This window comes from Mus musculus, chromosome 14 (assembly GCF_000001635.26).
Source record: "Mus musculus strain C57BL/6J chromosome 14, GRCm38.p6 C57BL/6J".
NCBI lineage: Eukaryota > Metazoa > Chordata > Mammalia > Rodentia > Muridae > Mus > Mus musculus.
The window spans coordinates 18,292,935-18,319,882 of record NC_000080.6 but is presented as its reverse complement, the minus strand read 5'-3'; the positions used below and the strand labels follow the sequence as shown (position 1 = coordinate 18,319,882).

Here is a 26,948-nt window from a genome sequence, read left to right as displayed (position 1 = left end):
TTATGTTCTAAAAGCTGGTCACATACCATAGTAACAACAGCACAGGGAAGACTGAGGCAGGAGGATCATGCATTTGAGGCAATTCTGGTCTACATAGCAAGTTCCAAATAGAACTTGGTGTCTCTGAGGAATATATGCAATGAAGGACGGGTAGAGAAAGAGTATCTGGAAAAAGAGGAAGCCAAGAAGCAGGAAGGGCTGTCATGGCTCTGGGAGACAGAAAGAAATTTAATGATTTTTGAGTGTGGTTTTTGTTTTTTGTTTTGTTTTTATTTTTTTTTTAATAGACCAAGAGGGATGAATAGAAAACAGAAGGATGGAGGGATGAGAAGATGAAACATGTTTTAAATAGAAAAAAGAGGGTGGTAGAATGTGGAGTTGGGGCTATTGGTAGAGAGCAGGTGTTTTGAAAAGCTGACCACCTGAAGTTTTGGTGGTGGGACAGCTCTCAGTGTATGAGGAGCACTCCAGCACTAAGAACAATAGCATCCACCTCCTGCCTGCTCTTTCCCATGAGACTTTAAGGTCCTTGAGAAACAGGGGCTGTTCTGTCTCAGCATCCGTATAGTGCCTGAGAAATGGTTGATCATCACTGAGAATTCAACTCATGAACACAGAAAGACAAGTGTAGACCTGATGGTTACTAGAACGTCTTATTACATTCTTTAAGAAACAGTGAAAAGAAGAATAAACTGGGCTTCCAGTTCCTAAAGCTGTTCCAAACAGTTGGTGTTAGAGGTGCTGGAACCAACCCTCCTGAGACATCTCATGTACTCTAGTCACCAGGAAAGTGAAATAGGGCTTACATAGGAAACTATTCTTAACTCATCCTTGTACTCAGCCATGCCCTGAGTGACATAAATGGAGGGCCTGGTACTGATGTAGCTTGTGCTTCTCACCCCTGGGCACCTCCTCCTCTTGGAGGCTAGAAGCTCTTCAAACCTCAGCTTGAGAGGCTAATCATGCAGGAGCTGCTATATTCAACCATTTTTTCCTTTAACATATTCATATGACTGTGAATAGCTTTCCAGACTCCATATCATCTGGGGGAAGCCTGGGGCAGTGTCCTGCTCAGAGTTGTAGAAATGGCTTCCTCTGCTTGTCAGAGAGTATGTGAACTTGAATGTAACAAGTTGCTAACATGACTGATGAGAAGAACGGGGCTGATGTCATCTAGCTCATGCATAGTGTTCAGAAGCAGCTTGACCACAAGTATCACATCAGACTCCTCCAGCCAGGCCTATGTCAGTGCTGTTTCATGTAATAATGTTGTAGTCTCAGTAGGGTTCTTAGCATTGATATGATGATCACTAATATAGTAAGGACTTTAAGAGTTTGTGCCTGTTTAAATGATAGATGGAAAGTTTATGTGGGGTAAATCTTACAGAAAAAGACTTGAACTTGATATGATATATCATACCTCTAAGCACTTGGAGTCTGAGGCAGGAGGATTGCCTTGAGTTTGGGCATAGCCTGTGCTACAGAGTTTCACTCTATCTCATAACAAAAAAAAATAGTTTGGGATAATCTTATTAGGAGAAGAAAAATTTGTACAGAGTGGCAGCAGTAAACTGTGTTGAAGACTGCCATTGCTCTGAGGACTAAGTCTGTTGTGGAACTTGGACTTTAGTAGGTGTCTTTTGTTACGGCGTTTATTGCTGCAACTTGGGGTCATACTCCATTATTGAGAAAAGTCAGGTCAGGAACTGAAACAGACTGTAGAAGGCTGCTGCTATTTATCCGGCTTACTTCTCATGGTTTGCTCAGACTGCTTCCTTGCACAGCTTAGAACTCAGGGAAGCACCATCCATGGTGAGCTGAATTTTCACACATCAATCATTAATCAAGAAAATGCTCCACAGGCTTGTCCACAGGCCAGTCTACCAGGAGCAGTTTCTTAATTAGGGTCCCACTTCCCAGATGACTCTTGTATCGGGTTGACATAGATCTAGCCAGCACAGTGGGCAGTACAGGCAGGAAGTAAAGGGATTTGTACACTTTGTGATGTGCTGGCTGGCAGGAAAGAAAGTGGTGGAGTACAGTGGTAAAGGATCTCTGGGCGTGTGTAGTGGGGTGTGTTCTAAATACACTTAAGCAGCATACTCGGATGAAAAGAAAGGAAGAAGCTAGAAGAGGTCCAGTGAGGACGTGGGAGACTCAGGCCCAATAAAGAGTTCGGGGGCACTTCTAGGTGTTGAAGCTACAAGTGACACTTACCTCAGCAGTGGGCTAAATGGCGATAAAACCTGGCTCAGAGCCAGGCTGTGTGTGCTGGGAGGTCAGGCTGGAAATGACTGTTCAGGCAAAGTCGATGTGAGGTTGTTTCCTACCAGGCATCCAGACTAAGGTGTCTAGATAGAGGGGTTGGAGCGCAGGAGTATTTTGAAGCTATTTGGAAGACCTCACTAAATTGAGTCTTGTGAATAGGGAAAGCCTGTGACTCACTTAAGGAGAAGGGGATGAAGAGGTCTCTGGAGCTTGAGCATCTTGCTCACAGATGTTCATACTGTCTTAGTGTAGTGAAGAAGAGAGGGAACATCAGAAAGTGGTGACCTGCACCTTCTCCGAGTGTTCATTAAACCTAGCATGATGCCTGGTGGGCACAGGGACGTCAGCCCCAAACTACTCACTGCATAGCACAACTCTGGGCGTGGTGCAGACCACACCACACAGATCCACTTTACATAACACAGTAAAAGGGGGTGATTTTCAGTTTTAAAAAAGATGTTTCTGTTATTCTTAGTTAAACAATTTTGTTGTATTTATCCAGAAAAGTGATTACTTATTTGCCCTCTTTAGGCAAAATTACTTAATTCCTAGAATTCTTTTTTTTTTTTTAAGATTCATTTTTACTTATGCATGGGTGAGAGAATAAGAATGAATGGTTTATACGCCACGTGCGTGCAGTGCTCACCCGGAATGATCAGTGTTGAACCCACCGAAACTCAAGTACATGCTCCTAACCACGGAATGTCCTTCCAGCCCTGCGATCTACTTTATTTTATTCTTGAAAGAGGGTCTTCTGTCTGGTCTGGAGCTTGCAATTTGGTCCACGTTAGCCTGGAACCTGTTTCTGCCTCCAGAGCAGTAGGATTAAAGGTGTGTACCACCATGCCCAGCTCTAGGATCCTAAACACACCTGGAAAGCATCCTCTCTCCTGAGCCAACCATACCAGCTGTAATTTAGATTATGCATGTTCTCTTGCTCTTGCTTACTTTCATTAATTTGGGGAAGTGTTTGGAAACGGATCATGGAAGCCTTAGCTGCTGCCCGAGGCAAGCAGATGAAAAGGCGGACCACAGGTACCTTGTCTGCAGAGGGAATTTCACTACAGTCTCACTTAAATCTCTCCCATTACCACAACCTTGCCTTCTCTGTGGGAATACACTTCACTTTTAAAACATAATTTACTGGAATTGGTGTTATAAAAATGTATTTCTTGGCAGAGTTTACTAGAGCACATTTATCCTCATAGAAGATCATTCAATTGGTTTACATAAAAGACCCTCAAAGAAAACATTTGTTTTATTACAAGCACCCGAGAGGCTTTCTAAAACAGGAGTGATAATATTCCTGTAACCTAAGTAAATATCTCAAAATGAATGTAGCTTCCTGCTTATAGCAACGTCTGCACAGTACCTGGTAGTGGGCCATAGCTTTGCTTCTGCTGCATCATCCTTTGTCCTGACTGCATAGCTCAATGGAGAATATCCTTGGTCACATCACTTCATTCCTCAAGGGACTGGTATGGTACCTTGGGGTGTTCTCTCATGCAGGGTAGGTGCCCAGAATGATGAGGGCCCCCAAATGTCAGTGAGGATACAGTTCTTGTTCCAACTGGAACCTGGGATGGTGTCCATCTTCTCTGGATTCTGTGTCCCCAGTAAACAGATTCTGCTTTATTGTAGTCTTGCCGTTTATGAATGTGGAAGCATGCTCTATACTGTGGCATCTGCAAGTTACAACATGTCTGTGGGTAAAGAGTAGAGGTGTTCTGACCTTCAGCCCAGAGTTTTCAAGTGGGAATGGCGGTTCTCCTGCTCTTTGTTGTCTCTCACTTTCCCTATGAGCTGTGCAAGCAATTATGGAGATGTGTTCTTTGCTGTGGAGGCTTAATGAACAGAAAAGTAGTGCTGTCTTTTGTCCATGTGTCTCCCAGTGACTGGTGCTGTCTTGTTTTTATTTCCCAGAGCCACTATTAAAACCTTTCTACACTTAGTGGCTTGTTGGGGTCCAACTGTCATTGCTTTCCAAAGGTATGTGAGTCCATCCTGACAGACCCTCTGGAGCCCTCTTCCAGTTTTTTTTTTGGGGGGGGGTGGGGGGTTTGAGACAGGGTTTCTCTGTGTAGCCCTGGCTGTCCTGGAACTCACTTTGTAGACCAGGCTGGCCTCGAACTCAGAAATCCACCTACCTCTGCCTCCCAAGTGCTGGGATTAAAGGCGTGCACCACCACGCCCGGCTCCCTCTTCCAGTTCTGAGTCTTGCAGTGCTCTTCAGTCCTCTGAAGGGCCCTAAGTCTGAGTATGGTACATTTGCTTACTGCCATTTTACCTAAAGAACATTAAAAAATCGAATCCTGTTACACAGTGAGCTGACCCTACTCTCCATATATATAATAGCATTTTCCTTTGTGCTTGGAATCTTTGTCAACCATGCTTAATTTCTATATTTTTCTCTAATCTGCTCCCTTCCTTTCTATTCCTTTAAGAAAATTGTGGCTAGTCAGTTGGATTTTCTCAGAAATTTCTTATGGACATGTTCACTTAGCCTGAAAATTGTTACATTTGAATTTTCGTGCAGATAAAACTGGATGTATCTGCCTATGATTATAGCTCTGTATTCGAGTGCTTGTCTAGCATGTGTGAGGTCCTAAGTTCAATGCTTACCACCACCACCACCACCACCACCACCACCACCACCACCACAAACAAATAGACAGACAGACAGACAGATAAAATGCAGAAGCCAGGTAATAGTTCAGTGGCTAGAGTGCTTGTCTAGCGTGCATAATGCCCTAGGTTTGATCCTCAACACCAAATAAAGCTGGAAAGTGGTACATGCCCTATAATCCCTACATCTCAGAGGTGGAGACAGGAGAATCTGAATCAAGGTCATCCCTGGCTACATAGAAAGTTCAAGCCAGCCTTGGATTCGAAACACCATCATAACAAAAACTTCTATGTACCAGACCATACATGTTAATCCTCAGGAACCTAACCACTGATAGCATTGTTTAGACCTCAATAAGAATGTGCCACATTAAGCAGGGTTCTCAGTTTTTTGAAATATATTAACGTACCAAATACTTGCCATTACATCGTAAGGGTTGTCTGTTAAACAGCAGCTTGCTGGTCATTCCAGTTAAGTTGTTACTGCTTTTGAAATTGTTTTGAGGCCTCACATGATTGTCAGTGACTCAACTGGAGTGGGCAGCAGTCTCCTTCCTGCTGTCTCACCTGTAATTTGTCTGTTTCTCCTTGACCCAGTGTGAGCAGTATAAATTGTTGCAGTCCTGTTACTGCTTCCGTACAGGCTGCCCAGGGTCCCTTCCTCCCATAGCCCAGCTGAGGACAGTGACTTCTTGAAGTATATTTCCACTCTAATATTTACTGAGGGATTACTGTTATGCCACATATTCTTAAGATAGCCCTGGAAAAGATGGTGTTCCAGTGATTCATTCATCTAGAGAAAGGGCAGTAAGAGAAACCCATGTCTCTAATAAAACAGTTTCTCCTTACTTTCCTGTTGCCTGTTTATATGTAGAACCACATTGTGTATTGTACAAAGTAACTTCAGGTTTATTGCACTAGGAGCTGGCCAGTTATGACAGTGGCTAGTGCCACTGTGAGGGAGATGACATTGAATGATAAAAACCCAACCAAGAGGAAGGCATTTTAGGCCAAATGGCAACAAGTAGAAAAGTGGTAAGTGTGAGGCCAGGGTGGCTAGCATGGTGGAGAATGGTGGGCAGAGGCATATAATTCTCTTAGTGTCATTAGGAAGCCCTGCACAGAGGCCTCAGTACCATTGTCCCAAATCTGAAGAAAGACACATACTTAATTATTTGCTTACTTATTTGAGATTTTGACTTTTCTTTATTATTATTACATTTGGGTTTTGTTTTCTGTTTTTTTATATAGTTTCAAAAAATCAGGGTAGCCATATATCAGGGTTTTATTGCTGTGAAGACACACCATGACCATAGCAACTCTTATAAAGGAAAACATTTTGTTTAGGCTGGCTTACAGATTCAGAAGTGTAGTCCATTATTGTCCCAGCAGGAACATGGCAACATGCAGGCAGATATAGTGCTGGAGATGAACCTGAGTTCTACGTCTTGATCTGAAGACAGCAAAGAGAGATGTGCCTCATTGGGCCTAGCTTGAGCATAGGAGATATCAAAGCCCACCCCCACAGCGACACACTCCAACACAACTACATGTCTTTCAACAGGCCATACCTCCTAAGAGTGCCACCCCCTGTGAGTCAAGCATTCAAACACATGAGTCTATGGGGGGCCATACCTATTCAAATCAACACACCCTACTTGCTATGTAGACCATGTTGGCCTTGAACTCACAGAGGTCTGTTTGCCTCTGTCTCCTCAGTGTTGATAATAAACTTATGTGTCACCATGTCTGGCTTTTATTCAGAGGGAGAGGAGAGGAAGGAGAAGAGAAGAGGGAGAGAAAAAGAGGGAGAAATTGTAGAAGTTGGTTTTTCGTCTCTACCATGTTTGTTCTTGAACTCAGGTTGAGCTCCAAGTCCTAATTTATAAGAGCCGATTATAAGTTAGGCATGGTCCACTCAGGGGGTTGAGGCAGAAGGATCATCTTCCAGGCCTGGCATAGCTATATAATTAGACCTGTCATGAAGCAAAACAAAACAGAAGAAAAGAAGGGTGGTTGGAGAGAGTGCGGTTACCATGTTGGGTGGCTCACACTACCTGTAACTCCAGTGTCTCGGTGTGCCCACAAACATGTACATACCATATATACAGAAAAAATAAAAAAGGGGCTTAGCAGTTAAGAGCATTCACTGCTCTTCCGGAGGTCATGAGTTTAAATCCCAGCAACCACATAGTGGCCCACAACCATCTGTAATGAGAAAACAAATAAAAAAAACCCTGTGGGCCAGAAGAGCAAGCGGGGCTGGAACAAGAGGAAGAAGGCGGGGGGGGGGGGGGGGGCGGAGAGTAAAAAAAAATTTAAAAAGGAAAACCAATCCCTCAGATACAGATTGTGAGATAGTCTGTAAATTTTTTTAAATCTATTCATTAATTTATTTTATGTATATGTATGTCTTGTCTGCATACCAGAAAAAGGCATCCTGTGGGGCTGTAGTAATAAATGGTGTGAGCTGCCATGTGGGTGTCAGGATTTGAACTTAGATCCTGTGAAGAGCAGCAATGATCTTACCTTTGGAGCCATCTCTCTAGCCCTTCCCCCACCTCTTTGGTTTTTTTGAGGCAGGCTTTTACTTGTAGTTCTGGCTGTCCTGAAATTCACTACATAGACCAGGCTGGCTCCAAACTCGGAGAGCTTTGCTTCTAAAGAGCTAGGATTAAAGGCATGTACCACCACGCGTAAATATATTTATTAATAGTTTTACTGATGTTTTTTCATGTAACAGATTTGGTTTTGTAGTATCTAGAAACTTTAACAATAATTGAATACATTCTACCAAAACTTTGTGTCCTTACCTGTGACAAGAAATACAGTATTGCTTAGTGTCCTTAGCATAAGGACTGGATGGGAGCAAACACCTTTAAGGTATGTAACAGAGCCAGTGCTTGTGTCCTGCTTGCCTGAGGTCTTGGTTGTCCCTATCCCTAAGGGCAGCTGGAGTCCAGCAGTGGGGGGGGGAAAAAAAATCCCACAGTTGCCGGGCGTGGTGGCGCACACCTTTAATCCCAGCACTTGGGAGGCAGAGGCAGGTGGATTTCTGAGTTCGAGGCCAGCTTGGTCTACAGAGTGAGTTCCAGGACAGCCACGGCTACACAGAGAAACCTGCCTCAAAAAAACAAAAAACAAACAAAACAAAAATCTCACAGTTGGCCTTCTACCTCTTCAAAGTAGGTGCAGCTGAGACTGGCAGAATGGGCATGAGCAATCTGGACCAGGGACTCTAGGGACCAGGAGACCTTGGAAACCAGGAGACAGCTTGCCAGAATGCCCACTAATCTTAACATGGTTACTTGTGACAAGAAAGGATTTAGCTGTACAGTGGGAATCCTCAGTTCTAGAATGAGAGAGAGAGAGAGAGAGAGAGAGAGAGAGAGAGAGAGAGGAGTAGAGTATGTATGCAGCATGAACAGCACTCTGGGATTGCAGTAGGACAGCCTGGTTTATGTAGCGCTGGGGATCAAGCTCAGCCTCATATATATGCTGGTATACATTCACAAAACCCATCCCTAGTCTCAGACCTCCTGTGAGAAGAGATGGTGGTGGAGTAGTAATACAGTCATTCTTATATGTGTATTTGAGATTTCAGGAACTAACTGTTCAGTTATGCGCTATAGACGGTGACAGCATGAAATGCTTCTTACTGGTGTTGTGTTGGTAAGAAATGACATTACTTGATGTTCTTCCAGAGGACCTGAGTTTAATTCCCACCACACACATTGGTAGCTCACAACTCTCAATAACTAGCTTTTAACCTGATGCCACCACATATACACACACACAGATGTTAAAAAATTGCATCCTTTTTTTGTTTTGTTTGTTTGTTTGTTTGTTTTTTTGTTGATGGTGCTTTGTTTTTAGAACAGGGTCTCATGTTGCCCAGCTAGCCTTGAATTGCTGGGTACAAGAACAGCCTTTAAGTGATCCTCCTGCCTCTACCTCCCAAATGTTGGGATTACAGATGTGTCACTCTTTGCCAGGTCTGATCAGTTTCTCATTATTTGCTTCTCTCTCTCTCTCTCTCTCTCTCTCTCTCTCTCTCTCTCTCTCTCTCTCTCTCTCCCTCCCTCCCTCCCTCCCCCCCCCCATCCTATTAAACAAGTAAGGAAAAGACCATGGTGAAATTTTTTTTCATTTACCTTTCTTTATACAAAGGTTTGTCAGTCTGGAGAGATAGAGGTTAAGAGCACTGACTGCTCTTCCAGAGGTCCTGAGTTCAATTCCCAGCAACCACATGATGGCTCATAACCATCTATAATGAGATCTGGTGCCCTCTTCTGGTGTGCAGGGCTGTGTAGAGAGATCCTGTTTCAAAACATAGAAACAAAAAAATAGAATAGAACTTAGCTGATGATAACATTGAACCTTAAGAAGTACATCAGTGTGGTTGTCATTTGATAGAAGGGATGCTTTCAAAGGTTAAGTGGCTAACTCAAGTCCCTGGCCTCCTATGTGGGGATGCTTACAAATTTGGTCTCTGTCCTTCAGAAATTCATGCCTTACCATGTACTGTGCATTGTGCTGTCTGTTTGTGGTTCTCAGTTGTAAACCTCACTTGGAGTTGCTGTGTTCTGTTTTGCGCATACATAGAACTCATGCATGTATGTAAAGTTTAAGAGCCACTCAAGGGTTTTCATCAGAGTGGCCATATCCCTCTGGTGTTCTCTAATGTATGTTTAGTTTCACAGTGGTTTTCTGTCTTTAGACAGGTATCATCTTGGCTGGCTTGGAGCTCACTATATAGCCTGGCTTTGAACTCACAGTTCTATCTGTATCTCCTGAATGCTGCAGTTAACTATGTAAGCCTGCCTTGCCTGGAACTTGCTATGGAGAGAAGACCACATTTCTTCCCGCCTCTGTCTCCCTAGTGGTGGGTTACAGGCAGGCTTACATAGTTAACATAGTTATTAGTACATGCAGCTAGAACTGTGTTGACCTGGCCCAAGAGATTTCAAAGGAGAAGAATTTCAGAATGTGGCATAAAGACTGTTTTTGTGGTATTTTGGTGAAGAATGTGGCTACTTTTTGCCTTTGTCTGAAAAGTCTGCCTGAGACTAAGGTGAAAAGACTCAGATTAATTGCACTGACAAAGGAAGTTTCAAAAAGGCCCAGCAGAGACTTTGTTCTCTGATTAAGTCTTATGAAGAGAAGTTTGAACAAGCATAGCAAGCTTAGAAAGGAAAAAATATAAAATATATGGTTCAAGTATTAAAGGAGTACCAGGAAGTGAAATGGAGCAAAATCCTATGTTCTAGGAGATAACAAATTAAGGGAGTGGGACCTTGGGGCAAGATCCTACCCAGCTAAATTTAGATTCAGGCATGGTGGTACACACCTTTAATCTCCGGAGACTGGCATGCTGATCTCTGCGTTCAAGGTCAATCTCCAGAGCAAGACCCAGGATAGCCAAGCTTAGGCAGTGAAGGATTTGGAAAACAGAAAGCCAGTGACAATGTAATAGTACCAAGGGGTCATGTTCTAGTCAGCCATGTGGCTCTGGCTCTTTCCATTAAGAATGGAAAGAACTTGCCGGGTGTGGTGGCACACACCTTTAACCCAGCGCTTGGGAGGCAGAAGCAGGTGGATTTCTGAGTTCGAGGCCATCCTGGTCTACAGAGTTCCAGGACAGCCAGGGCGGCAGAGGCAGACAGATTTCTGAGTTCGAGGCCAGCCTGGTCTACAAAGTGAGTTCCAGGACAGCCAGGGCTATACAGAGAAACCCTATCTCGAAAAACAAAACAAAACAACAACAAAAAAAGGATAATATTTTCTTACAATTTTGGTATTTTTTTTTATTACAAATGTATTTTTAGAAAAGAAATAGTAACTTGGGAAGTTTTTCTTTAACTCTATCAGGTATAATGTCCTAGCTGTCTAGGTGCTAGCCAGTGTGTCTTTGCAAATACATGAAACCCAGCCAGGATCTAGTTCAGCAGTTCTCAACCTGTGGGCCATGGCCCCTTTTGGGGGTTGTATATCATGCATATGAGATATTTACATTATGATTAATAACAGTAGCAAAATTTCAGTTATGAGGTAACAACAAAATAGTGTTCTGGTTGGGGATCACCATGACATGTGGAACTTGGACATGTGTACTAAAGGACTGCCGCACTGGGGAGGTGAGGGCCACTGGGCCAGGGCAGGCAGCTTAGGATGCAGCCATGCTGGAGTAAACACTTGTGTGACTTCATCTCCTGAGAGTTCTGAGAACACCTCAAAGTTACAGGTTTATTTTTAAAATTAAAGTGAGTTTAACACTGCATTTGTTTTAGGGCTTGGTGATATTCCCCGAAATAGAAAAATAAATTAAATAAATTTAAAAATTATAGTTTCAGTTCCTTTATAACTGAGGAAAAGAATATAGAGAATAAGATAATGAGTTGACACTTTATTTTAGGTTTTACACAATGAGCAATTTTGCTCCCCTACTTGAAGTAGGTCTGGCACTCCCCAGTTCATGTCAGTGCCTCAGCCTGGGCTGCTATCAGTAGTACAGAATGCATTAATAAAAACAGGTTGAGGACCCCCTCCCCACTAGAGTCATGTCAGAAGCTCACCCATCTGCACCAAAACAAAACTGAGAAGCTAGGGTTAAGAGCCAAGGCATACGCCAGAAAAGATACCTCAGTAGGAAGTGAGCTTGCCGCAAAGACCTCTTTCCTAAGTTCAGTTCCTAGAAATCAAGTGTTGGAATGATAGAGCCAGCTCCTGCAAGTTAGTGGCTTACTCAGGTGCACAGGTACATACATGCAAAGTAAGTAAATGAAATGTTTTTAGTCTGGGAGTAGTGGCACCTGCCCATCAAGTATTCTAAGTTATTTTAAAACATTTAATTTTAGAGATTTCTATTTTGTTTTATCTCTTAAAGTTTGTTTTATCCTTTACTGGATTTTTCTTTCAAAGTGTAATACGGAGCCTAGGATCCTATGCAAGCTGATCATGTGCTTGTACCTCTGAGTTACACCCCAGGGCATGTGTGATAGCCTCTCAGGAGGCAGAGGCTGGAGGACAGGAAGGGGCTAGTCCAGCCTGACTAAGTAAAGAGCTTGCCTCAGACAAAAGACAAAGGAAAGCCTCAAGCTACAAGATGTCGCTGCACCAGTCTATAGGTTATTGTTTGGAGAACTTTTGTGAATTGCTGACATTAAATTTTGGCATGTTTTTCTAGTTAATCTATATGAATAAACATTGAAATAAAAACATAATTTTCGCCGGCACATGCCTTTAATCCCAGCACTCGGGAGGCAGAAGCGGGTGGATTTCTGAGTTCGAGGCCAGCCTGGTCTACAAAGTGACAGCCAGGCCTACACAGAGAAACCCTGTCTCAAAAAACAAGAAACAAAACAACAACAAACAAACATTATTTCAAAACAGTAGCCCAGTGTGTAAAGGCATTAGGAAAACTGGAGAGAGCTAACAGCTATTCCGAGGTTTTAGCTGTTTCTAATAACCCTTGAGCTGCTGAGTCTGCGGTCTAGTTGTAAAGCAGGTAAGGTTTAGGAGAAGATAGCTTTTAAGAAGGATGGTCTATCTTCTCTTTTCCTCCAAGATCCTCTCTCCTTTCCCATTCCTTTTTTCTTCCTCCTTCCCCCTGTGAAATCTTCCTTCTCTTCCCCTTCTTCCTACACAAGTGGCTGGGGTTTTTGTTTGTTTGTTTGTTTTTGTTTTTGTTTTAAAGTAGGGCTTTTGGAATAAGACACATTGATGCAAGTTGGAAAGACAAGTTGTAACAAGGAGGCTTGGGAATAGATTCTTACATTTTGGCTTTGTAAGTAAAGTGGGGGTATCTACAACTAATAATCAGTAAATAAATTGCATGTGTACCGCTGGATTTTAGTCAATTAAGCAGTCAGTGCTATAGAGACTTGTTCTCATTTCCCTTACTGTTCACAAACTTTCACTAAGATGCATCCACACATAGACTTCTGTGTTAGAAATATAGAGCAGGAAAGATTAGGGCCTGGCCATGTTGGAGCCTCAGTCTAGTGAAGGAATGGAGATTATGTGGAAAAATAAATAAATAAATAAAACACCCCTAACTGTTCTGTATAAACTTACATAATGTTTTGATGAAAAACTAATTCTTTTTACAAAAGATGCCAGATTTTTCAGAAGTTCTAAGAATGAAAGGGGGCCTAGATCTAGTTTTATTGCTCATTTTACAAATGAGAACACTTGAATCTACAGAATTGTGAGGGCTTCTTCTGGGCACACAGCAGATAGTGTGATTGGAGTAGGACATGTTTCTTTCTCTACTGGCCCTTAACTCTGTCCCTAGGGACAGGTGACAGGAGCATGCCATAAGCTGTTTCTGCCAAGTTCTTTCACTGGTCTGCTTTCCCTTCTATCTGTTAAATGATAGGTTATTAAGTATTTCCATCCAGTATAAAAGAATTTCAGTCACTCATTTAGCATATTGATTAAGATGACAAGTTCCTTCAGGAGAGATGATGCTTATGTTCTTGTAGAGGCCCTGAGTTCAGTTCCCAGCACCCATCTCAGGAAGCTCAACAACCTCCGGTAACATTTGCATGTGTGTCCACACAGATCTCAGTGTAGACTTGAAATAACTGGTCTGTGAAAGTTAGGTTGAAAAACAGTTCTCATTTTTATCTCAAAAAACAATCTCTGAAATAACAGAAGTTACCCTTGAAAATCTTGTCAGAAATGATCTTTCATAAATACTGGATTTCACTTCAATCTCTTTGTTATCCATAGAGGATCCGATGCCTTCCTCTGACCTCCACAGGCACTGGGCGTGAAGGTTGCATGCAGACAGAACACCAGCAGACGATGGATGGGTAGGCAGATGAGTGGATAGATGGATGGATGAGCAGATGGGTAGACAGATAGATGGATGAATAAATTCACATTGTATATACAGGTACTAGGCATGTAAGTGGTACACAATGTACATAGTGCACACACACACACACACACACATTGTATCAGTTAAAATTTGTGGAAGAGTAGACTGCTTTACTTTGCTTTGTTTTTGGACATGGTCTCATGCAGCCAGGGCTGGCCTCAGATTTGCTCAGTGGCAGGATATCTGGTCTTCTTGCCTCTTCCTTCTCTTGTTTATTTTTATATATTTAGTACATTTTAGGGTCAGGGTCTTCATCTAGCCCAGACTGGCCTGGAACTCAGAGCAGTCTGCCTGCCTCTGTCTTTTGAGTGGCATTAAAGGCCCCGATTTTATTCTTATCAACTAAATAGTTGATTCAAAGCTGCAGCCACTAGGGCTCACTTGCCCTTCCTTCTCTCTACTTTCCTCTACAAAGAAGCTTTCCCAGTGCTGAGCTGGCATGCCGGCCTGTGCATGCATGTATAAAGAGTGCTTTCTATGAAATGTCCACATCCGGCCTTGAGCTCACAGTCACACCACTTCCCTTTGACCAATCCTCTAAAGCAGGACTCTAAACATTCTCACTTATCCAATCCCTTTCTCTATTTTTAAAAATAGAACCATGGGGTACATATATAGGTGTTCAAATAGGTATAAAATTAAATGTGGATTGAGAATAAATGGTAAATTTAAAGCGTTTTCTGACATTTTATCTTATTTTATTAATTTTATTTATTTTTTTATGAAACTCAGGTTAGCAACTCAACAGCTTTTAAAATCAAACATTGCAAAAAAGACAACACAGAAAGTTGGCATAGGGAAGATCTTGAGTGAATCTTGGAATGGGGTGAAGATACACTATGAAATTCTTGGAGAATTAATAAATATTAAAACTCAAAAATTATAGATACCACAGTATAATTCAGAGATGTACTAATTTGATAATATGCCAAGGAATGGTGGGAAAATACTGAAAGCTTTTTTTCCTAATTAAAAGTATTGTTTCGGGGCTGTCGAGATGGCTCAGTGGTTAAGAGCGCCAACTGCTCTTCTGAAGGTCCTGAGTTCAAATCCCAGCAACCATATGGTGGCTCACAACCATCTGTAATGGGATCTGACGCCCTCTTCTGGTGTGTCTGAAGACAGCAACACTGTATACAATAAATAAATTAATTAAAAAAAAAAGGATTGTTTCAAGCTGGGTGTAGTGGCACACGCCTTTAATCCCAGCACTAGGGAGGAAGAGGCAGGCGGATTTCTGGGTTCCAGGATAGCCAGGGCTATACAGAGAAACCCTGTCTCGAAAAACAAAAACAAAAAAGTATTGTTTCTCTTACAGCACAGAACTTTTTGTGTATAAGAAACTAGCTCATGGCTGGAGAGATGGCTCAGCGGTTAAGAGCACTGACGGCTCTTCCGAAGGTCCTGAGTTCAATTCCCAGCAACCACATGGTGGCTCACAACCATCTGTAACGAGATCTGGCGCCCTCTTCTGGAGTGTCTGAAGGCAGCTACAGTGTACTTACATAACATCAATCAATCAATCAATCAATCAATCAGTGTACTTACATAAAATCAATCAATCAATCAAAAAAAGAAAAGAAAAGAAACTAGCTCATACCATGCAGTCGTCTCAGTTCCAGCTAAGGTGTGTGAGACAGTTTTACTTGGCATGTGTGCCTGTCTGCATGCACAGTGCAAAGCGCACACATCATGTGCTCTGCTCCAGGCAAGGCTTCAGTGAAATTACCTTGGATACATTATATGTTTGGATTTGAGTTAGGTCCCAGTCATTGTGTGTTTACTATAACCTCACGTTCAGTTACGCATCGTGAAGCATAACCTTGCATTTGCATTTCTGGTTACTAGAGCCTCTTACTGTTTCTCCATGAGCAGGCTCCAGTGTCTCACCACTTTTTTGAGTGTTTGAATCATACCATAGGTGTTAAATGATTACCAGGCTCCTCACTCCAAACACTAGCCTAGTTGAAGCTTTTACCTATAGCAATAGGAGGTCGTTTATAGAGAAGGTTTGGGATAGAGAGAGCTGGGTTTGGCCTTTACCAGTTAATAGTAGCTAAGTGGCTGTGGGTAGGTTAAGGTTACTTACCTTAGCTAAGTGGCTGTGGGTAGGTTAAGGTTACTTACCTTAGCTAAGTGGCTGTGGGTAGGTTAAGGTTACCTTAAGGCTCCCTCTGATTCTTGGATGCAAAAGGGGGTAAAATTCTTTCCAGAGTGGTATTTTAAAGAACCTGCTGTGACTTTGCTTTATCTAAAAATCTTCCTGGCTCTTTAAAGGCCTTGCATGATTTGGCCTAATTTGTCTACCCAGCAGTCAAACTTCTATTTTGTCTAGCACAGAACTCACCAGATCCTAAAGTCTAAGTGGGTAATTTGTAAACCGCAAGCTTGTTGTACTACAGTAAACACATGAGAATGTACTTTATACTTGCTACTCCGGGCCTTGCAGTCTTGTGTGGAAAGGCCACTGAACTCGCCTGCAGAACCATGTCTGTGGATGCCGTTTTGCCTTAGAGTGAAGGCTGGTTTTAGCTGGTGTCATTGTGATGGAGCCCAGAGACAGAAGCAGCTTGTGCTCAGAGCGGCAGATCTGGCTGGCTGGAGATGAACATTCTGTCCCCTGTTCAGGTTTCTGGGGACTGGGGACTAGTGCTGCAGCTGCTGCTGCTCCAGGACTGGCAGCCACCCCTCCTGACAGATGTCTTGCCAAGAGAGTCTGAGTGCTCTAATTTTATCACTTTAGCAGTGTCTTGCCTGGTAGTCCTCACTCGAGTGGTCATTGTCAGCATGAACACCCACTAACAGAATTTCAAAGTGGCAACTGTGGATGGTGCATTTAGTTAACTGTACTAGGAGAGGTATGTAGGAGAGAAACTGCAGTTTAGTGGCCATCCAACAAGTATGTCTTACCTCAGTCTCCTGCTCATGTCTTAGACTTGTGAGCCCTGGCTCTTTAAAGAACAGCCCAACCAAGGGGCCAAATAAACTCTTTTGAAGTAATTCTGTTCCTTAAAATTAATTTTCTCTTTATAAGCCACAAGCTAATCTGCATGAATCTGTAGGGTGTGTGTAAGGGCATGGTGTCCATGTCAGGTGGCTCCTGCAGTCACTCTCCACCCTTACTGACTGAGATGGGCTGAGCCCAAATCGTGTGATGTTGGTTAATAGGCCAACATGCCCTGGAAAGTCGCCTGTCTCAGCCCACCATGCTGGGACTACTTGTGTACACTGTCAGTCTGGCTTCATGAATGCTGGCCATCTGAATCCCAGGCTGCACACGGGAAGCACTTCATTTTCTGAGCTGTCTTCCTGGCATGTTGTTTGTTACCTGTGAGAAGTGTTTTGTTTTGTTTTGTTTGAGAACGGCTTCTCTGTCTCTCAGTTTATAACTCAGGCTGTCTTTCAACTTGCAGAACTTTGCCTGCTATTGCAGGAATGCAGCACCACATCCAGTTTAAAGGATTTTCTTATCAGTTTCTGATATCCACACCTCCCTCTGTTTATCCTTTATGGAACATTTTTCCTGTTGTTTGTTTGTTTCTTGAACCTTCTTTTTGCATTTTAATGTTTTAGATCTCAGCTGACTTTCCCTGGAGGTTTTGAAATCTGTGCTTTTACTTTTAATTTCCAGAAGGAAAAAAATATTTTTGTCTTGAAATTTCCTTTTCTCTACAATTTTGGTTTCCTGTTGCTGGCTGCCCTCTAGTTTTGGTCATTGAATTATATTTTATAGAGGCACTGTACTCCTTGGTTGTCTAATGCAGATGTAATACCTGTATTGAGAGCTGGGCGTCCATCTGGGAGCTGAGTAGAGGAAGAAAACTGAGGGTCTTATTGTCCACAGCACCTCTCTCCTCATCCATATTAATGACCTTGGTATTGAGTCTTTCCTATTGTTTTTTCCCCCATCTCTAGAAGATACAACCAGTTAAGTGAAATTTCTGTTGCTACTTAACAGCTTACTGCAAATGTAGCAATTCACAACAATGTGCACATTTAGTAACTTGGGCCGGTTTGGCTCAGTCTCCTGCTCAGGGTCTCTTAAGCCTGCAGTCCAAAACTGGCTGTCATGTGTCCTCTTTAAAATCCCTTCCAGGCTTAAACAGTCTCTGGCCCAATCTGGTTCCTTGCAACTCTAAGACTGAGGCTCCGTGCTTATAGTAGCCACTTGTAATTCTCTGGCCTCTGTGGGGAGTTTGTATCACAGCAAGGTTAGCAGGTGACTCTGCTGTCTGACTGTAAAGACAGAGCCTTGTGTAAGTTAAGCACAACCTGGTCTGTGGTGTGGTTTCGGCTATAAGGAAGTTGAAACAGCCCTTCTTAGAACTCTACCTGTCACAGAGGTTCTCGTGACTTCCCCTTGGCACTTGGAGCCAGTTCTCCCTTGAACCAAACATTCTCTTGTAGCACTGCAGCCTCCAGAGGCACCACACTTCCTCAGGAGACTGTGTTGACTGATGCACTTGAGCCTAACTTGTTTCTTGTCAACCCTTTGCCATTATCTGCTTTCTAACTTCCTAGCCTTCCTAGCTCTTCTTTTCCTGCCCAGCACATGTGTCTTTTTAAAAGCCCTTACTGCAATGCTGGTGGAGATCAGAGGAATATTCACTATACCATCTTTTATTTTATCTGTTCCCTTTAAGGAAGAAAAAAATTCCTCACATGCTTCATTTTTATATCCCTTTGCTCTTTAATTTTGGTTTGTTCAGGCATGCATTTGGGTTCCTTAACCCTACTATGTATCTTAAAGGCTACTTTTCACCTTGAGCTGTGAGTAACTGTCTTCTTTCTATCAAACCTTTATTATTATTTTTCTTTGCTTTTAGGCCTTTTATATGAACTTAGATGGAATACTTAGCTACCTAAGCCATTAGTTCTCTGAAAATATGCTTCATGTAAAATTGAACATTCAGAGTTAAGCTTGGTGACATATGCCTTTGCTCTTAGCACTCAGGAGGCAGACCAGTGGATCTCTAATTCAAGTTCCACCTAGTCTAAATATAAGTAGCAAGTTCTAGGCCAGCCATGTATACATAGTAAGACCTTATCTCAAAATAAAATGGGAAAGTCATAGAATAAGACATTTTTATTAGTCAGGATCTTGCTTTGTAATCTTTTAGTATTAGATATTAAATGGCTGTCATTTACGGAAGTAAATGTCAACCTGAGCACCTGTAAAATGTTCCACACCTGTGTTTCACATTAGGGCCTCCAGGAGGTGCTGTAGTACCTAGCTTTGGGTTAATGCTCAGCTTAATAAATAGCTGTGTAATAGATAGACAGCAGGATGGGGTCACGGAAGCCTGAGAGTTGTTGGTAAGAAGCAGGGAGATGCAAGCCCAGCCCTGACTTTTACAGGGCATTTCCACACTCATCAGTCTCTCATCCTGCCTCTATCTCTGTAGGCCATTGAAGCCAAGACAGATGCAAGATGACACTTCTTTGCAGTAAATAGTTCTTTGTGGATTCAGCTTGCATGGAGGAGGAGAGAACAAAAAAGTACTGGCATTATCTTCCCAGGTGCTGCTACAGCAGTGTGTCATATTGTATCCTCAGGCAAGGACCACCTCATAGTTCAGTCTAGGTCATCCCAATGGCTGCCAGACATCTCAGTATCCAGCTACGGGTTGGAATGGAACAGAGGGGAGTGGCCTTACTCTTAGGTTGCACCTGAGACCATTGTATCCTTCTTTGAGCTTTGAGATGGGACTTTTGGAATAGTGCTTATTTCTTGTTTTCTTTGCAATGCACCCATAATATTTGAACCATTAGTTGTCAAGGGCTTCTGATTCTTTATGAAGGTGGGAGTCTTCACTTTCAGACAGTCACTTTATTATAGAAGTTCCTCTCCTCCACACAAAGTTCTCTGTGCAGCAAGTTTATTTTCAACTACTGCATTTCTATAAATAAAATAAATTTAATTGCTGTGTCTGTGTCTGTCTTATCTATCTATCTGTCTATGTGTGTGTGTATGCAGGTGCATATATATGTGTCTATCTCTCTTCCCAGGTCAGTATCTACTTTGTATATCAAGACAGACTTTCTTTCTCTCGAATCTCTTGGATTGAGCTAGTGTAGCTTACTAGCTTGACTTGGGATTCCTGTCTCTACCTCTTATGTTGGACTTACAGGGCCTAGCCTTGCATGGGAACGAGGGATCTGAACTCCAGTTCTCATGCTTGCAAGACAAGTGCTTTACTAACTGAGTCATCTCTCTAGCCCTCAATTCATTTGTATTTAAGACATTTTTGTAACACCATGTAGTAGATCACAAAATATCCTATGGTTAATCCTAGTATGAAAGTGCTTAAGCAGAGTGGGAAAAGCACACATGATGAGCAATATTAGGGGTAAGCCCCAAAATCAGGTAGGTAACCATTGTCTCTTGCTGGGTGTGGGAGAGACTATCACTGTAGGCAGAAAGCTAGGACTGCTAAGCCCAAATGACCGACCACCTGACTGCCTAGAAACATAACTTTAAGAACAACAATAACAAAAAACTGGGTGACAGAACCAGTAGTAGTTTTCAGGGGCCAGTAAGATGCTTCTACCTTCATGTTTCTTATACACACACCATAGATTTTACTCTGTATAATTCTACAGGTTCTTAGTTTTTAAATATATTTTGGCTCTATACTTAAATAGCACCAGTGATATATACTACCATCTGTACCTTCTCCTTTTCCATAGGACATCTTTCTGCAGAGAGGATCTCTAACCCACACCAGCAGCTCCTTTCGCCCTTGGCCTCCTGCCCTAGTAACATAAGTCCTACTTCCTGTATCGCTAGCACTAGTCATCTCTTCTGAGAGGCCTTGCTTGCTCTCATCCCTAGCAAGGGAGCCTTGGCTCCTCACATCTGTCCCAACCAGTTCCATCAGTCACAGTCCCAACCAGTTCCATCAGTCACAGTCCCAACTCATACATCTTCCAGCAATATGCAGCCTCCCCTCCACACACCCTCATCAGTCCCTAGGTATATCCAAGATCGTTCATCAGCCCTGTCTACACTACCACTAACCTCTGTCTAGGCTTGAAGCAGGATGCACATCCTGTGCAGCAGCCAAGCCTGCTGTGTCCACCTAACTTCATGCCACCCGTACCCTATCCAGTCTTCAGACCCAACTTGCCTTCCATGTCTTGTGTCCTTTGACAGCAGGCCATTTCTGATGAGGAACTAACAAAAGGAGTACACATGCCCAAGTTTCACTATAAATACAAATAATGAATTTAGAATAAATGCCTGAGCAATGGCCAGGAAAACAAAAACAAGGCTAGAAAAGAAATGGTTGAGACAATCCAGGATTTGAAAGCCAAATTCAATAAGAAGGTAAGAAGGCCCTTTGTGCACAGCATACATCTTTTCTACTTAGCAAGGTCCTGCATATCTTGGGCCAGGATCTCACCCAGAAGTTTGACTTTTCATCCCCAGTACCCTCACCAATGCCCAAATATATTCTCAAACTCCAGACTTGGACCAGGACTCTCATATCCTGTATACCCAACACTTGTGTCCTTCTGATTTCATTCCACATAAGTTGTAGCTAACCTTTAGAGACATTGTGGCCTCCACATCCTGTGTTCTGCTCCAACCTGCAGGGATAGTTCCTTCTGAGGATCGTTAGTCTCTCCTTACTCATCTCAGCCTGGCTTCTAGTACTATCAACTAGAGCTCTGCCTTTCTGCCTCTCTCTCTCCCTCTCCCTCTCCCTCTGTGAGTGTGTGTGTGTGCCTATGTGTTCCTATAATCTTAAGTTCCCTTTTACCTTTTATGAGAATATTACTTTATGAATTGAGGGCCTACCTTGTCTAGAAGAATTTCATTCTAATCAATTACATCTGCAATGATGCTGTTTGCAAATAAAGTTACAAGACAAGTTACTGAGATTTAGGACTTCAACTCACAAATTTTTTGAGAGTCATAATTCAACCCTTAACACATACATGGGTGTATGTAGAGGTAGAAACCAGTTCCTCACTCACGCTGGCCATTCACTACTGTGCTGTATATACCCCAGCTTTGGGGGGGGGGTGCGTATACAGCGTGTATTCATGTTCTTCTCTCATACAGTATACCTTGACTCCAGCCTCCCTACCTCCACTCCTTCCAGTGCTCCCCCTCCATTTCTCATTTCCTTCAGATCTACCACTCTTTAGAAAAGAACGGGAATCCCAGGGATCTAAACCAAGTTTGGCATAGCAAGTTACAATAAGACTAGACACAAATCCTCATATTTGGACTGAAGGAGGCAAGCCAATAGGAGAAAGGGGGTTTGAAAATCAGGCGAAAGAGTCTGAGACACCCCCACTCCCACTGTTGGGAATCCCACAAGAACATATATGCAGAGGACCTGGCTCAGACCTATACAGGCTCTGTGGTTGTTGCTTCTATCTCTGAGCCCCTATGAGCCCTGCTTAGTTGATTCAGTGGGCCATGTTCTTTTGGTGTCCTTGGCCCCTCCAGCTCCTACTGTACTTCCTCTTCCTCTTCTTTGTGGTTCTTCCTAGTGTTTGGCTGTAGGTCTCTGCATCTGCTCCCATCAGTTGCTGATGACAATTGGGCTGGTCACTTTTCTGGCGTTCTGGCAGCAGGCATGGCCTCTGGGTGAGCAGGGGCCCTTTCTATGGTCCAGAAACATCCATAGGTTGATGTCCTTGTTTTTTATATGACTGTAATGTTACATTTCTTGATGTGTAGAGTGTGGTAGATGTCAAAAGAATTCAAAGTTAAGAAAATACATTCGTGAAAATTGTCTATTTTTCTAAAAATATTAGGATACTATTCTGACTTTGTTTTAAATTAGTAATTAATTGAGCATCAATTAACAATTTGGCTCATTTGGGGTTTGGGCATCTGAACAAAGAAGAGGCACTCTCTTTTGGTAGATGGTCTCCTCTCTGGCTTTTAGATCCCTGCTATTGCTGTTGTTAAGAGTTGATTCCAAGAGTTGTTGCTGCTGCTGCTGTTTTAAGCTGATTTGGAGTAAGCTTGCCTTTGATTTGCCTTTTTGTAGCATTTGAGTTGTAGCATTTGAGTCAGCTCCCTAACAGTGGACTAGGAAGAAACAAAGAAATAGCATGTGAACTGAGAGGTAGAATTCTTGATGTAAATGTAGGGAGGAATTTTTACTTTTCCTTGTTTTTAAAATGGCTGTTTTTGTCTTCTGTTTAATGTGACTACTGAGCCACAAGAGACTTTGGAACCATTTTAACCATGGTCAGGTTTTAGGGACCACTGGGCAGAGGTGCTTGCAGCCATTCTTAGTGACTAGGACCCACATAGTGGCAGGAGAGAGCCAACATCTACAAGTTATTCTTTGATTTCCACATATACAGAGAGAATTAAATGTAATATTTAAAAGCATTTAAAATGAAAATGAGAGCAGTTATAAACATGCTTGTCATACTGCATCTTTGCTGGGGAAAAAATCAGAAACGGAGTCCATAATAGTTCCTTGTCTTAGTCAGGGTTTCTATTCCTGCACAAACATCATGACCAAGAAGCAAGTTGGGGAGGAAAAGGTTTATTCAGCTTATGATTCCATACTGCTGTTTATCACCAAGGAAGTCAGGACTAGAACTCAAACAGGTCAGGAAGCAGGAGCTGATGCAGAGGCCATGGAGGGATGTTCTTTACTGGCTTGCTTCCCCTGGCTTGCTCAGCCTGCTCTCTTATAGAACCAAGACTACCAGCCCAAAGATGGTCCCACCCACAAGGGGCCTTTCCCCTTTGATCACTAATTGAAAAAAATGCCTTACAGTTGTATCTCATGGAGGCATTTCCTCAACTGAAGCTTTCTCTGTGATAACTCCAGCTGTGTCAAGTTTACACAAAACTAGCCAAACAGTTGACCCCTTGTCAACTTGACACACAAACACATCACTATTAAGCCTCAACCCTTATTCTAAATAACTTTAAACATCCCACAGTCTTTACATATTCTTAAATTTTCAATCTCTTTAAAATATCCATCTCTTTTAAAAATCCAAGTCTTTTTACAATTAAAAGTCTCTTAACTGTGGGCTCCACTAAAATAGTTTCTTCCTTCAAGAGGGAAAATATCAGGGCACAGTCACAATCAAAAGCAAAAATCAATCTCCAACCATCCAATGTCTCGGATCCAACTCATGTTCTTCTGGGCTCCTCCAAGGGCTTGGGTCACTTCTCCAGCCATGCCCTTTGTAGCACACGCATCGTCCTCTAGGCTCCAGATGCCTGACCTCCGCTGCTGCTGCTGCTCCTGGTGGTCATCTCATGGTACTGGCATTTCCAAAACACTGCATGACCCCTTCAGTCCTGGGCAGTCAATTGCAACTGAGGCTGCACCTCCACCAATGGCCTTCCATGGCCTCTCACAATGCCGAGCCTCAGCTGCTCTTCGTGACCCCTTCATGCCTTTAAAACCAGTACCACCTGGGTGACCCTTACACATCACCAAGTCCCGCTGCAGCAGGAGTACAACCTTGGCTGTCTCTGGAACATAGCCTCTTTGTGCTTTCAGAAAACACTTCCCAGAAGATGTCACCTCAACGATGCTGGTCTCTTCTTAATCGTTGCTAATTTCTTAGCTCCAGCTAACCAGCATCAATAGTCCCAGTAATGCAAATTTTTTTGCTTTAGTAGTTCTGGTATCTTGTTAATCACAGCTGATTCTTCAGCCCCAGCTAACCAGAACCACAGAATCTTCCCAATCAAAACAGCAATGGCCCTGAAAAGAGTCTTTAATTTTCCCTCTGAAATTTCACAAGCCAGACCTCCATCTTCTCTGTTCTCAACATTATCTTCCAGGCTCCTACACAACATCTGACAGAGCTCTTAACAATGAATGGATCTTCAAGCCCAAAGTTCCAAAGTCCTTCTACAGTCCTCCCCAAAACATGGTCAGGTTGTCACAGGAATACCCCACTATACTGGTACCAATTTGTCTTAGTCAGGGTTTCTATTCCTGCACAAACATCATGACCAAGAAGCAAGTTAGGAAGGAAAGGGTTTATTCGGCTTACACTTCCACACTGCTGTTGATCACCAAGGAAGTCAGGACTGGAACTCAAGCAAGTCAGGAAGCAGGAGCTGATGCAGAGGGCATGGAGGGATGTTCTTTACTGGCTTGCTTCCCCTGGCTTGCTCAGCCTTCTCTCTTATAGAACCAAGACTACCAGCCCAGAGATGGTCCCACCCGCAAGGGGCCTTTCCCCCTTAATCACTAATTGAGATAATGCCTTACAGCTGGATCTCATAGAGGCATTTCCTCAACTGAAGCTCCTTTCTCTGTGATAACTCCAGCTGTGTCAAGTTGACACAAAACTAGCCAGTGCATTCCTGGTCTCCTCCTTGGGCACCCAGGTGTTGTGGTATACTATGGAAGTCAGGAACTGGGGTGGGGATGGAGGTTTGAGGCCGACCTTTCCACTGGGGGCATCTGTGTGCCAGGCAGAGAGAGGAACAAGGGCCCAAGAATACTGGGGGGGGGGGGGGGAGGGGTTGGGGGGCTGGAGAGGAGAAAGCCTTTCTCAGGAAGCTTAGATGCTGCTCTTTAGCTGAAGGCCTTCCCCAAGGGGTTCCTTAATGAAACAGCTGAGATGAACCTTGCTTGTTCATGCTGGTTTATTTGATGGTGGATATGAATGCATATACTTTATTCAGAGTGAACCAGGAATTAAATGTCTCTTGGGAGAAGGAATACCCAAAAGGAAACTCATTGGCTGCAGGCTTAAGACTATCTAGATACCTCATTAGCATGGAAAATAACTCCAGGTGTTACTTTATGTGCCTGATTGCCCATGGTCCTCTCAGTGGAATGTCCAGAGCAGCTTACATGTTCCAGAGCAGGTACAGGGGCAGATAGGGAATAGCTCCACACCTGCCGTTCTCAGTTCTGAGATGCCCGGAGTTTGAGCTTATTCAACCTTACCAGTTTTATGACTGACTGGTAACATGGTCCCACATACCCTACACATCCTATGGATTACTTTAGTCTTACCCATGATGTCATACTGGAGAAGAACCCAGTTAATCTTATTCAAATCTACCTTGGTTGTGTCAGTGGCACTTCTTGCTACCTGCCCCAATGTTCTAGGTTCCTGAATGAAACGCGCGCGCGCGCACACACACACACACACACACACCCTGATTGATTGATTTGTAAATCCCCCCAAGTCTGAAATCTGTCTGGGATAAGTCAGTGAGTCACCACTGAAAACTTATTTGGGCCTAAGAAACAGGAGTGAGTGTGTCTTACCTCAGATCCACACTGTCTACTCTGGAACAAGATAGAACAGTTTAAGTGGTGTGAGTAGCCCTCTGACATGAGGAGCCTTAACACTGCTCTTCAGCCAGAGCTCACTTACCTAGAGGAACCCAGAATGTTTGCTTTTTTTTCCACCACTTTATTAGTAGATGATTGGATCCTATCTCTTCACCTCTTGTTTAATTTTCAGTGTAAAACTATGTTCTAGAAGGAGTGCATGGCCACTGCTCTAAGTTAATAATGCATTCCTGGGCAACACCCTTCCTCTTGTCCCCCAAGTATAGCCATTATTGAAAGTTTGGCTGCATTGTGTGCTCCTAAAGATGAGGTTGTTTGTGTACTGCTATGGAAATTGTTTGGTTTTGTTTTCTTAAATTAATACATTGTTATGTGTATTCTTCCTGTTTACGGTGCTTACCTCATCTCATTTACAAGCCACATTTTTATACTACTATGTGCTTGTCTCCTAGCCATAATTTAGTTTAGGGAGATGGTCAGTAAAGTACTTGTCTTTACTAGTCTATTTTTAAAAATGCCTTTCGAATACAGAAAAGGTTACTATGTTGTTAATTTACATTTCTTTTTGTTTTGTTTTGTTTTGTTTTGTTTTGTTGTGAGACAAGGTTTTTCTGTATAGCCCTGGCTGTCCTGGAACTCACTTTGTAGAACAGGCTGGCCTCGAACTCAGAAATCCTCCTGCCTCTGCCTCCTGAGTGCTGGGATCAAAGGCATATGCCACCATGCCTGGCTTAATTTACATTTCTATATGACTAGTTAAGATTGAGGATTTATTAGCTAGTAAGTCTCCCGTCTTGAGCAGTGCCTATGCATGGTTTCTATTGTTACTAAGTTTTAATACTTAAGTTGTTAATGTTGTTGACTGCAATTTTTTTTTTATCCTTCTTAGTTTGGTTTCTGTT

General features: G+C 42.8%; 1 protein-coding gene and 1 long non-coding RNA gene across 3 annotated transcripts in view; both read left to right on the top strand.

Annotated features, from left to right (window-relative positions):
* Ube2e1 (ubiquitin-conjugating enzyme E2E 1) overlaps positions 1–26,948 on the top strand; it is a 49,279-nt gene that overhangs the window by 12,122 nt on the left and 10,209 nt on the right. The window lies entirely within an intron of this gene.
* On the top strand, positions 10,690–22,205 carry Gm41098. Its single transcript, XR_874229.3, has 2 exons — positions 10,690–15,892; positions 15,931–22,205. It is a non-coding gene; the product is annotated as a predicted gene, 41098 (long non-coding RNA).